Source organism: Fukomys damarensis, unplaced genomic scaffold, assembly GCF_012274545.1.
Source record: "Fukomys damarensis isolate Sample0158 unplaced genomic scaffold, DMR_v1.0_HiC HiC_scaffold_14, whole genome shotgun sequence".
Taxonomy (NCBI): Eukaryota; Metazoa; Chordata; class Mammalia; order Rodentia; family Bathyergidae; genus Fukomys; species Fukomys damarensis.
In genome coordinates, this window is record NW_022900926.1 from 12575947 (window position 1) to 12588860 (window position 12914).

At 38.0% G+C, this 12914-nt stretch overlaps 1 long non-coding RNA gene across 1 annotated transcript in view; it reads left to right on the forward strand.

Annotated features, from left to right (window-relative positions):
* Positions 1-2092: 2092 nt before the first annotated feature.
* The window catches only part of LOC109118538, a 27476-nt gene continuing 16654 nt past the window's right edge, over positions 2093-12914 (forward strand). Inside the window, exon 1 of the long non-coding RNA XR_002025881.2 lies at positions 2093-2378. This is a non-coding gene — a long non-coding RNA (uncharacterized LOC109118538). The remainder of the gene's footprint in view (positions 2379-12914) is intronic.

The window sequence follows — 12914 nt, forward strand, 5'->3', positions numbered from 1 at the left end:
CACCCCCAGTGGTGCCGCACAAGCCCTGATAAAATAAAGCCTCACTGTGGTACTCCTGTAAAAAAGTAAATGAAGAAATAAATAAAATAAAATAAAAAGTATTGGCCTTAGGAGCAAAACCATCACTGAGAATGACAGCATGAAGTGAAATCAGCAGGAAAACTCCAAGGAGTCCTAGGTCTGAGAAGAAAAGGCCCTGTGCCTCTCTACTCTTTCTCCTCCATCTCACAAGTTTGTGAAAATTAATACTTGGTTAAAAAAAACAACCAACCCAACAGTAGACTTGCGATGCCAGAAGAATCAGGAGGAAAAAGTGGAGGGGACAGGCATTACTAGCATTAGGAGTAAAACCATCAGCACCAGGGCTACTGATATGGTACACAAACTGTCTCATTTAAACTTCACAGAAACTTGGAGGCCAGTGTTGTTCTTATCCTCACTTGGAGGAAACTAAGGAAGAAAGTTCTCTCTCAAATTCTATCAGAGCAGAGGCAACAGAATCATATCTTCCTTGTGAAAGAAGAAATTTCTTATAATATTAAATAACTTGCCAATACCATAAACTACTACATAATCTAAAAAGTCTTTGTACCTCTTCTAAAATAGTTCTGCCGGTAGTACTTTAGTTGGATACAAGTAAATAAACACCACCAAGTCAATGTGCTGTAGATGCTTGGAACTTTACTTGACACAGGTTTCTAGAACCTCATATGGCGAATGAGTTCCCGGAGTCGTGGCTATGTATTGAAATGTGTTCTATGGCAACGGAATACATAAAACTGCAATGCTGCAAGCGTCATTGTGGGGGTGGGATTCAGAGGGGGGAATGAGTCTGAAAGTGTGTCATCACTTTTTTCTCTGTCTCTCCCTACTTATCTGCATGTGTGCGCACACAGACACACACACACACACACTTTCAAGTAGTAAATGTTCAGTTACCCTTGCTGGGGGACATGGCCATTTTCAAGTCTGTTTTTCTCCTTTCTTCAAATGTTAGGAGATGGAGAACCAGCCACACTGAAATTTTAAACTTTGTGCTACACAAGATGAGAGAGGATGGCTTGTAACAAACAATGTAAAAATAAGTAATCTAGCTCTTTTTCAAGTATATAATCAGTGCTTAAAATTCACAGCAGCAAAAAGTTACAGAGAAAATTGCCATGATAGCATTTTTAAATTGTGAGGTTTATCTTGTGACCCCTACTGACATTAGAGAGTAAAGACATTTAGGTAATTCAGATCTTGACTGCATAGCAATTATCCATCAGTGGGCAGAAAATATTTTGAAAACTTAATTTTAAAAGAGAAAACTTGTCTTTGTTTTTTTAAAAAAAAACTGACGATGTTTTATTATTAATATCTACATCGAAGAACTGTTAAATCAGAAAAGGTCAAATTTAGAGCAGTCAAAAGATGACCATCATTTAGATATAAAGATTATTTCTATGTCTCCTATAGTCTAAAAAAGCTATTTTTGATTAACATAAATAATGTTTTAATTTGAAAAAAATCTACTTCTGTAAAGCAATTTCATCCATGTAGAGAATACTTAGGAGACTAAATATTCAAGGAAAGGGGCTTGACCTGATTTGTGAGAATTGTTTTAACTCGCCTGCCTCAAAGAGGAATCCAAATGAGCAGCCCAAAAAGACCATCTCTCGCTCCCTTCAGCCTTTCACTTAAAAGTGATATAGTTCCTTCTTTCGGAAACCCCTGGATCAATCTAGTTCCCAGAAAAACAACTAGTAATATAGAGTAATAAGGTTGACTGTCGCTGTTCACCTCACGGCGAGCAGGAAGAGATGGTGCGTGAGCAGGTGACTAGAAGACAACGAAGCTAGACAAACTGACGGATCACATGGGAATCCTTGATTAAGTGTATTCACTGCTGATTCTGCATTATCTGATGGAGAAAATGACCCCTTTAATATAAAGACATTATCTGAAACCACAGAAATAAACAGCAGGTCGAATACCTCTGAACCAATCAGAGGGTTGGGACACATGTAAAAATGGAAGAGACACGGTGACGAAGGAATTCAAAAGTCCTGCAGAATTCTGTGAATCCAGTTGCCACAGCTCACATGGACGCCATCTCCTTCCGGTATCGGTATCCCGTTTCGATGTGATTCTTCTTCAACAATGGCCTCTACCCCAACTTGGCTAGTGGTGTGTCATCACAAAGCTTGCGAATCAGGAGGGCAGGGGCTTGAGTTATTCCAGCAAAGAAACAGAACTTACCCTAATCAGGGCACCCGAATCAGCTCTGCCCACAGACGTGACACAGGTGAGCAGGAAGACAAGTTGCTACAAAGTGACCATGGATCGTAGGAGTGGAGTGGATATAAACAGCCTGAAAGGGAAAATTAAAGGTTAAAGTAAGAATTCTATCTCATGTGTAATTATCTATAATATATGAATACATTATATAATGCTATATAAATTGTAATCTCTATTCCAATATATTACTATATTCTACTATATATATCTATGTAAGAGAAAGGCTACATTTGTGTGGAATCTTCTTTGTCGTTTTGATCAGAAGGCCTCCATCTAGAGGACAAAGTTTTGGTTGGGGAGTTCCTGAATATTAAAATCAGAAACTCTAACAAAGCGGTGATTATTATGGAAAGAACACTGTAAAGTTAAGCGATATTACTAAGCATTTAACTAAAGAAAACATTCACAGAAAATATTCTCTAATGGAAAAGATTTTCTAACTAGCCTTTTGTGGAGAGGTACTAAGCTTTACAAATCTCCATATTTTTGAAAAGCTGAATTTCACATAATTAGAGAATTTTTAAACAAGCAAAATGAATAATTTGAGTGTATTATAAATAAAATCCTTTTTAAGAAATCATCTTGTTTATGTAGCTCTGTAAAAAAAAAACCCACTTTCTTAATTCATTGGAATTAATCCTTTTATATGCTTTGCTCGTTTGAGATTCATAGATTTTTCCATTCCGATTAATCTTCAGGATATTCCTTTATTCATTTATTCACAAATACATTTGAGAATCTGTTGCATATCTACAGGGTTCCAGGCGGTATAGTATAGAGCAAAACTCATTTTGTCCCCTCTTGGATCTGGCATTCTAGTGATTTAAATGACTCAACACTAGAGGAAGGGGCAAAATATAGGTAGTCACAAATTTGACAGGATTTCCCCCTTTTGAATGGTATATAGAACATATCTCGCTTTCACATGAAGTCATTTTTGAAATGTTACTACTTTCTTATTTTGAGTTCCACCAAAAGAAAGTACAAAATGAGGGCCTCCATTCCCCTAAATGAAGTGTTGAAATGTTTTCTCCATGTGGCAAGAATTATAGAAACATAGTCAGTAACTAAAACAAAGCAAAAATTTGGGGGAAGAGTATTTACATAAGAGAGAACTGCATCAAGATAGTCTTTGTGGGGCCAAGAGACAAAGTTTAAAGCAGGATAAAGAAACAATGTGCCCAAGCACTAAAAAAGCACATGGAGCTGAGCCATGTTGAGTGGGTCTTGAGGACAGTGCTCACTGGGTCTGAAATGCTGGTATGTTTTGTTATGTGCTACCCCAAGGCACAGACGTTTAATCCTACCAACCTCACCAATTGGGAAGCAAAGGCAGTCAACCAAATGCCTGTTTGGGTGTGTACGGGACATGTGGAATCCTTCGCTTTGTTGCACAGATACTCTGAGCCCCCTCTGTTGCCTGTACTCTGGTGGATGCCCATGTTCACAATCTTTCTCTCAGTCCCACTGTGCCAGCTTCTCTTCTCAGCCTTATTTCTGCTGCAGCCTAACATCACTCTACCGTCCATGAGCCAACAAGTCAAAATGCTTCCTCCAATTTTGTAATATATTTTATAACTACCTATCTTGGGGTAGCTATATTTGCCTAGGAAATATACATGTGTGGAAAGCACTACTCATTTTTATTTAACCTCTTTTTGCAAAAGTTAAAATCTAGTCATTGAGTTTTCATTTTAAAACAGAATACCATTGTTAGGAGTATAGCAGAAAGAAACTTTTCTTTCAATATGCAAATTGTCATTAGTAATTTATGAAAAAGCTTTTGAATATCTTTAAAAATAGAATATAAAAATGGAATGTTTTTCTTCTCTTACAATTATAGTCTTTTCAACAAATTAAAATGTTTGATTTGAAGCAGAGTCAGATGTTAATGAATCATTTTACTGCTTTCAAGGGCAGGCATATTTTCCTTTCCAACAAATGTAAGATGTCATTGGAACTATTTTCTAATAGAACACATTTTAAATGTATGTTGGTGAAATTAAAAAGTGCTGCTTTGTGCGGGTGGTGGTGAAAGTGACTGATTGTCATCATTTATGATCTTTCTGCCTCATTCTTCTGGCCTTTCCTACCCTGCTCTTTTTCTTTCTTAGTTTCCACAGGTGTAGTCAACCTGTAGGTAACAAGATATGGTTTCAATTTCAATCTTTGAGAACGGAAAAGCATGAACTCTAGCACAGGGAATCCAGGGACTGCCTGGAATCGAGTCTCACCTCTGCCATTTATGAGCTCTCCAATGTTAGTTACTTGAATTAACTTAGCTAATTTCTCTGTGTCTCATTTTTACCATTTATAAAATGAAGATAAAATTAATAGATGTGTCATAAGACTGTTACAATTAAGTGAACTCATATTTGCAAAGTTCTTAGAGCTTGGCCCTATACCAATATGTGGTAAATAAATATGTTGGCCTAAAGACAAAACTCTGCTACAGTCCTAGAAATAATTTCTTTAGAGCAAAATCTGGAAAGTTAGTGGCAGCATCTAACTTTCTGTTTATCTCCATATTGCTCCTTTTCTGACATAACAAGTGGAGTCTGTTCCAAGAAGTTGAAACGATTCCTTTGGTAAATAAAATCCCTGTAGTAAATACTAGTTCTTTTTGTAAATAAAAGTTCCAGAAGATGCCCATTGTCTCCAGCCCATAGGTCATGACAGAAGGCAGGATTTCTTCCGAAATGAGATGACAGTGAAAATAGTATAAAGAAAAGACTACACCAGAAATGACTGAAAGTGAAATACAGGCAAGCAGAAGAAAACATTTACAAACCCAGTGATTAAAAGCATGCAAGGGGTCCTGTTACCCTTGGCTTTCTCCTTCCTGGGCCATGGCTACAAGAGGAAGGGTCCACGCCTGCTTGTCATTAGCCATAAATACAGAGGTGAAGTGTTCCAGGGCAAAAACATCAAAGGCTACAGGAAAGGGCACCGAGGCCCGGGACTCCACTCAGCCTCCCTGAAGAGCAGGGTTTAGCACCATTTTCCAGCACACTCACCAAACCAGCAGCTTTAATGCTAAGTGTAAATTTTTTTTACCAGCTCTGACACAAGAGCCTGCAAAAGTCATTGTAAACAGTTACTCTGGTGGACTAAGGAGCCCAATAAAATTAGAGCCAGACTTTATCCTACTGTCTTTTGGGTGGGGACTGATTAGGACCTTCGAATTTGACAAGGATGAATGAAGCCCCCTCATTCTTGCAGATCCCCTGAAGGGTTCTGACATCACTCCCAAAGCACTCACCCTCTAAGAGCCCCATCATATTGACCTCTGACCAAACAGAAAGATCTGGCTCCTGAGAGAGCACTGAGCTAGCTATTCATTTGTAAGGAAGTTGAAGAGCAAGTCTAGGGCCCAGGAAATCATTTGGATTTAGTAATTGATTCTTGGATCTTAAAGTGTGACTGTGTATTTTTTTCTCCATAATTGCTAAGTTTTGACAAATCTCTATTCAATATCTACTCTCCAAAAACTAAATAGAAGTAGTAAAAATGTTAAAATGCACAGTGAGGCAAAAGTCCAAGAAATATTTTTCTTTACATTATCAAGAGAACAGTAGTATTTTTTTTTTTTAGATCAGAAGTGTAATTTCTCTGTATGGTAGGAGAAATATAGCTATGCTAAGAATGTGATGTCATTTTGGGTTGAGTAACTCTCCTTACCAAAAACTAACCACTATCCATCTTTACCCAGAATGTGCCTATTTCTAAGTACAGACATTTCCAAAAAATTAATTTAAATTACAAAAACTTCCTGATGCATACCGAGAAATAAAGAATACCATAGCACACTTTTGAAGAAAGAATATGGATTCAATTTGGATTAGATTTGGCCGATCCCCACTAACATAAGTTTTCAGAGTCCCCAACCACAAAAGAAAAGTGAATGAAGATGAGAAACAGCAGCAAGCTTTGGGGAACTACAGTGCAACTGGATGAATGATAATGGACTTGCCAAACCCCAGGAAATGAAATCCTAGCCTCGCAACAGACAAAGTTCAGGAGAAAGGATTTAAGTTGCAGAATCTCCCAATAACACAGCAGTACAGGGACTTCAGGAAGCTCTCTGATAGAAGGCGGTGAAGTGGGGAGGACCCTGGAGACAGGAATTATTGAAAATAGAAACCAGGCAACAAATCCCCCCTCACCCCACTCCAGAGCTCCCACAGACCCTCCGTATTTTAGTTGCAAACTGAAGAAGTATCCTGCAGAATAGGTAATCAAGCAACTCTAACTGGGAGAGGAGGACAGGCAATACTAAGGGTAGGAGGCCTATACGCAAAGAAGGGCGGCTGTGAGGTGCTGGATGGCCACTTGCAGCCCTAGATTTGTGGGAGTTGACATAAGCCCTCCAGACCCAAGGCGGAAGATTGTTCACTGGAGAGCTCAGCCTACAGATGGCGACATTGGGCTCCTCAGAGAAACTGCCTCACAAGACATCCCAGCATGAAGACAAGTCCCACCATGCCCCTAAGAATCCCGGTTCACTCCCCAGCTTTCAGAATAAGGAAACTGCAAAGAACCACAAGGAAACTGGGGAAATCTTCTGCTCTTCTAAAATGGGAATCAGAGACCAAAGCAACAAAGAAGAAAAGGAAGTTATTTTAAAAAAAGGAATTTGGATACTTGGAAAATACCTTGCAAAAGCAAAATATAACAAAACTCTCTCATTAATATGCTTGGAGAGCTAAGAAATAATAAAGCATCTATAAAATAAGACCAAGATGCTACCAAAAAAAATGACCCAAATATAAAAGGAATTTGGGAGATTAAAAATGACATATTGTTAGTGAGAAACTCAAAGAGATGGGAAGATATTGCTAGGAAAAAAGGTCTCAAAAAAGTAAATTCAAAACTGGAAAATGAGATGCAAAATAACTATTGTTAGTAGTACCAAAGTAGTCAGGTAGTTCCTATCCAAATAGTATTAGTTCCAGAAAAAAAGAAAGCGAGAAACCAAAGTATCTTAAGTGGGAAGGAAAGGAGAGGGATCAATAGTTCAAGAAAATCTCCCAGAGTTGTGGAACAGAGTTCACTGGGCTCAGGATGAAAATCAAACAACAACAACAACAAAACAAAAAGCCATAATCATCACTGCACATAGCTGAAAAATAACCTGAAAAGTTTCCAGAGAAGGGAAGCACAGCATTAAAAAGTGGGAAGTGGATTGCCTTGGACCTAATAGTTTACTGGAAGCCTGGAGTTGTTGGGACAAAGCCGTTACATTTCAAAAAGTATTTCCAACCTAAAAATGTATACACAGAACATTAACCATTAAGGAAGAATGAGGATAAAAAATATAGCATTTCAGATTTTCAAAATCTCAAAAACATATTCCCTATAAAGCTATTCTCAGGAATATGCTGGAATAAGAAAGAGGATGATTACAAAGCCATGAATTGAGGCTTCAGACAATAAAGAAATAAAAAGGGGCAGGGGATTTAGCTCAGCAGTTTGGTGGCCTGCCTTGCAAGTGCAAGGACCTGAGTTCAATCCCCGGTACAAAAAAAAAAAAAAAAAAAAAAAAAAAAAAAAAAAAAAAAAAAAAAAAAAAAAGAAAGAAAAGAAAAAAGAAAAGAAATAAAGGGAGAGCCCCTTGCAGCTTGATGGAGGGAGATCCAAAAAAGACAGCTCAGTACTAAAAACAAACCAGTCCACACTGCACAGAGCAGATGGCTCAAGGACAACTTTCAAGACACTAAAAGGGACAGAGTACCTGAGGTGTCCATAGTACTTTACACATCTGGGAGCGCTGAAGGACAGGTATGTACCAGACACATAGAAAACTAAGCCAACAATACAGATAGGGCAAAATTTAAGAATTATAGCTCTTAAATTTGGTCTATGATCTATTTTAATTTTCTCTGTGGTATCGGACAGGGCTCTAATTTCCTCTTTTTATAGGAAGGAATTATTTGTCCCAGCATTTGTTTTTGGAAGGGCTATCCATTCTCTCCAAAGAACTGTCTTGGGATTTTTGCTGAAAAGTCACTTTACTACAAATGTGAGGGCATAGGTCAGGACATTATATTCTACTTCATTCATCTGCAGACCTATTCTTAGCCAATAAACTGTCTGGGTTGTTAAAATTTGATTTACATGAGGATATACTCCTAAGTGGAATAAATAAGTCATACATGTAAATACCGAATAGTTTCTCTGGTGTGAATAAACTGTAATAGTACATAAGATCCTAATGAGATAACTGATATTGTGAAATGGGAAGAAAGGGGCTAAAGGTGTAGGGAAAGTGGGATGGGCAGGGGAAGGGTAATAGGGGAAAAGAAAAAAATGTGAGAAAATGAAAAAATGGAAATAAAGTGTTTGTAAATGGGGAGGGGAGGAGGGGGTAAAGGGAGGGCAGGGACAAGGGAAAAAAATGAGAACCAAGACCTGTCTTGTAAAGGTACAAGAACCCAACAATGAATGTAACTGTATTGTATCCCTAAAATGTACCAATAAACTCAATTAATAAAATTTGATTTACAATCCGAAGCTAGGAATTCTAAGCTTCTCAGCATTTCCTTCTTCAAAACTGTTTTCCCGCAATAAAAGACATATTATCATTAATTCCCTTCAAAAGACTTCCTCTCACTTTTAACACACTTATCCCATCATTCACCTCTCTTCCTGTCCCAAAAGTCCTACCATCTAAATGAGGTGTGATAAAAATATAGTGAATGCTGCTGTCGAGAGCCTTTCCTGATGGAAAAACGGGCTCATAAAATATACTTACAGTGTGTCCTCATTCACTTTATTCACCTGATCTGGCACTATGTAACCTCCAGTTATTTCCCAAAGGAACCATGAAAGGTAAACATTTTGAATTGACTCAGGACTTCCAAGGCAGCCACAACAGCACAACTAAAGACACTTATGAAAGAGGACGTCCAGAACTGCTTCAGAAAGTAGGAAGAACAATGGGATAAGTGTGTTGTAAGTGGTGGGAATATTTTAAAGGCAATCAATGGCAATGTGTCCTTTGCTGTCATTTTTTTTAAACATTCATCCTATATTTTAACTACATCTCATATGGTTTAGACCCAGGAAGATGGAGACTGGTAAATCACAGTGCTTGTTTAGCACTGAAGTTTTTAGCCATGATTTCTTTTTCCTTATTTCTTGAGTGTACAAGTGTGTTTTTGTAGCTGTGTTGCATCTAGTTTCAATGATCATTACATATCCACATTTTCTTGTGGTTCCCTCCACACTGAATCATGGTTGACCCATGTGACCATTTGGATAATGTGAAAAAGACAGTTTGCCTTCCAAAGTTATGTCATTTTTGCAGCTTTAGTCTCGGCCACTGTCATGGATCACGTGCTCTAAAAGAAGCCAGCTTTCTGTTTGAAGGACATTTGCACAGCTTGTAGAGAGGTGCATATGAGGGCGAACTTGGAAGTAGATCCTAGCTATGCTGCTCCTGGATTCCTGCCCCACAAAAACTATGGGATAGAACAAATGCTTGTTGTTAAGTCACTAAATTTGAGGAAACTTGTTTTATAACAATGGAATCTAACACAGGTGGCATTTACTGCACTGTATCTAGTATTTAAAAATGCTTCTCAATCCTTCACAGTTTTTTATCCATCACATTCTCAGAAACAGAAGTATTGAGCACAAAGTACACACATCTGATGTCCTCTTACCTCATGGTTTTTTCAGTGGCACTACTGTCTACCCTGGCCACCCTAAAATTTCAGTCTGCTATCTTGTACTTCCTTCCTATCCTCCTTTCTGACTTTATTCCCCCTTCCTATTTATCACTATTTAACGTACTAATCGTTTTGTTTTTAATTATTGTTATGGTTTATATCTACATATCCTCCCAAAGTCTCTTGTACTTATTTGGTTTGGGGTGAGGAGTGACTACATCATGGGTTGTGATAAACTGGATCCTGGATGTGTGATACTGGATTAGTCCACTAATTGATTTAGCATAGTTCTAGGTGTAGGTGATAGACTTCAGAAGAGGGACGCCTCACCCCTGGTGTGAGTGGCACCAACCAATCGGCTTCTAGTATGGATGGAATAAAAAGGGAAAGAAGAAGGGAATCTCAGTGCCTCCTGCCTGTGATACCACGCACTGTTGCTCCTCTGCCAAGCCCCTCTGCCATACTGCCTTGCCATGGAGCCAGCAGACTATAGATTTAAACTCTACAAACTGTGTGTGGTGGTCCAGCCATCACAACACTAACATGCCTGAGTTGGGGAGTGAGGATTGAGAAAAGAAAGAACACTCAAGCCTGAGTGGAGACCAAGAGAAGTCTGATTTATTTCACAGAAACAGCTCCTTTTAAAGGCTCACATCATCAGGAAGCTTTTAAGGGCACACAACAACAGGAAGCACCAAGCAATTGTTTTTATCTTTATGTAAAGACTGGATTTCCTGACTCTTACAGATAACATCAGATTTTTGGCTAACCAGTTCCTGTTATCCCAGGGTCAAAGAACAAAACAAGCTTAACAAACAATGTCCTTGAAAAGTAACAAATGTTGCATAGATTGTGTGGAGGCCTTAATTGTACAGGAAGAAGTTATTTTCCAAATGTCAAACTCCAGTGGGCCATGACTGGGCCCCCACAACTGTGAGCTGAAATAAACCTTTCCTCCTTTAACTTGTGGGTATTGGATATTTTATTCCATCAATGAGAAAGTAAGTAGGGCAACTGTCTATATTGCAGCTAGAACATACATCTTATAAATACAAAGATTTGGGTCTTATTATTTTCTGCTCTGTCCTACAGCACAAGAATGTTGCCTGGCAAACAATAAGTGTCCAATAAATATGTGAAGAATAAGTAGAAGGGCAAGTGAAATTTTAGCATGAGCCTCAGTCAGATTATCATGACAAAACCCTCACCTATGATACCCTGATATAATCCTAAATGCTTCATAATTCCCACAACATCAACTGTGAGGCCAGCTGTCCAGATTCAGCACAGGGTGTACCGTGCTTTCACCAATTCTTTTCTGTTTCTCTTAATGTCTACAGCACTCCTTAGGCTCTTAATCACTGAAAACTTTGGGCTATTTAAATTCCATTAGTTTCCCATTTTTGTAGAATAGGATCTTCTTTGGCTCAAGTTTGATATGTCGTTTGCTTTTTAAGTCTTATTTAGATACAAGTGTCCCATATGAAAACGAACCTTTTTTTCTCTGAAATGGGAAAAGTGGTTAAATTTTACAACTTTGCCTATTTATCTGAGTTCAGCTTTTCTTTTCACTATACCTAATTTTTAAACTTAGACAATATAAACCTTGTTTTCACAATATTCAATTTTAAAAATCGGGCATCCATACAAAGTAAGATTGAAACACTTCAGGAAGGAAAATGAATACAGAAACTTTCAATAATTTTATTCTTCTTTGCATACTTAGTCAAAATAGTCCTTTCATGTTAGTTTAAGTGTCACAAAAAGAATATGTTTATTTCACAGTTTTTCACTAAAGAAAAGGAAAAGTTGTGTTTGATATAAATACTAAAGTAGAGAAGAATGCTGGTTTCCAAATAACAAGAATGTGACCTAATTAAACTTATTCCTTGCTCTCCACTAACAGATTTCTGTGGGCCTACAGAACACTGATCAAAGGATGGGCAGTTACTGTACTATAAGGAACACAAAGGAACAGTTGTTTTAATTTCAGCAATATTTTCCTTAGAAATATTACTAGTGAGTATATAGATGCAAACAATGTGGAAGGGAAATTATGTCTGGTTCTTAGAGCATATGGGTTTGTAAAATAAGCCAAGAGACCACCATTTGGCTGACTCAAGTCAGACCTCCACATGGCAAATGAACGAAGCCAATTAGACAGAAAATGTTCATTGTTTTGAGGCTAATTCAGCGGTCATGGTGATGGGGCCCTGCAACTGACTCATAAAGCAATTGAAATCATTAGTATACCAACCAAATAAGATGTCCTTTTAGTTCTCGAGGAGTTTAATCATGATCATACAAAAATTTAGGAAAACATGGACCAATTTCCCATAGTGTACTCTGAGGAGGCTACTATTACCACAATTAATGAGTTAAATGGAACAGTTACTAATACATTTTTGTATTACAAATAATTGTATATAATTACATATAAATAATTACATATAAAATACCATAAATTCTCCTTTCTTTGAGATAAACACAAGCTGTCTTATTGAGACCAACTCTGCATGAATTTAGAGTGTTCCCTAGGGAAATGTTTCCAGCATGTGTACAGGAGCAAGCAGAAGGGTGCATATGAACGAGCTTGGGGTGGGGGTACAGATGGACACAGCAGCCCTGAGATGATGTCATTTGATGGCTATCTTTTCAGCACACAGTACAGTCTTTGCTGAGCTTGTGAAAATCCCATGTGTATATGTAATTTGCTTGGAGAAAAATTTCCAATGCACCCATCCCCTTGTATGCTATTCCAGGGGGGGTAGTCAGGCTATTGTCTCCTGGGAAATCTAAACTAATATGAGCTAATGCAAAAAATGCACTTATAGATTCTAGAGTGATCACTGTTAGTTTTGGGGTCATAGGGCTACAGGCACCAAGAAGACAAACTGACTCAGTTCTCAGTGGAGGGTAGGGAGGGGAAGATTACATTAATCATTAGAGAACCTAAAAATG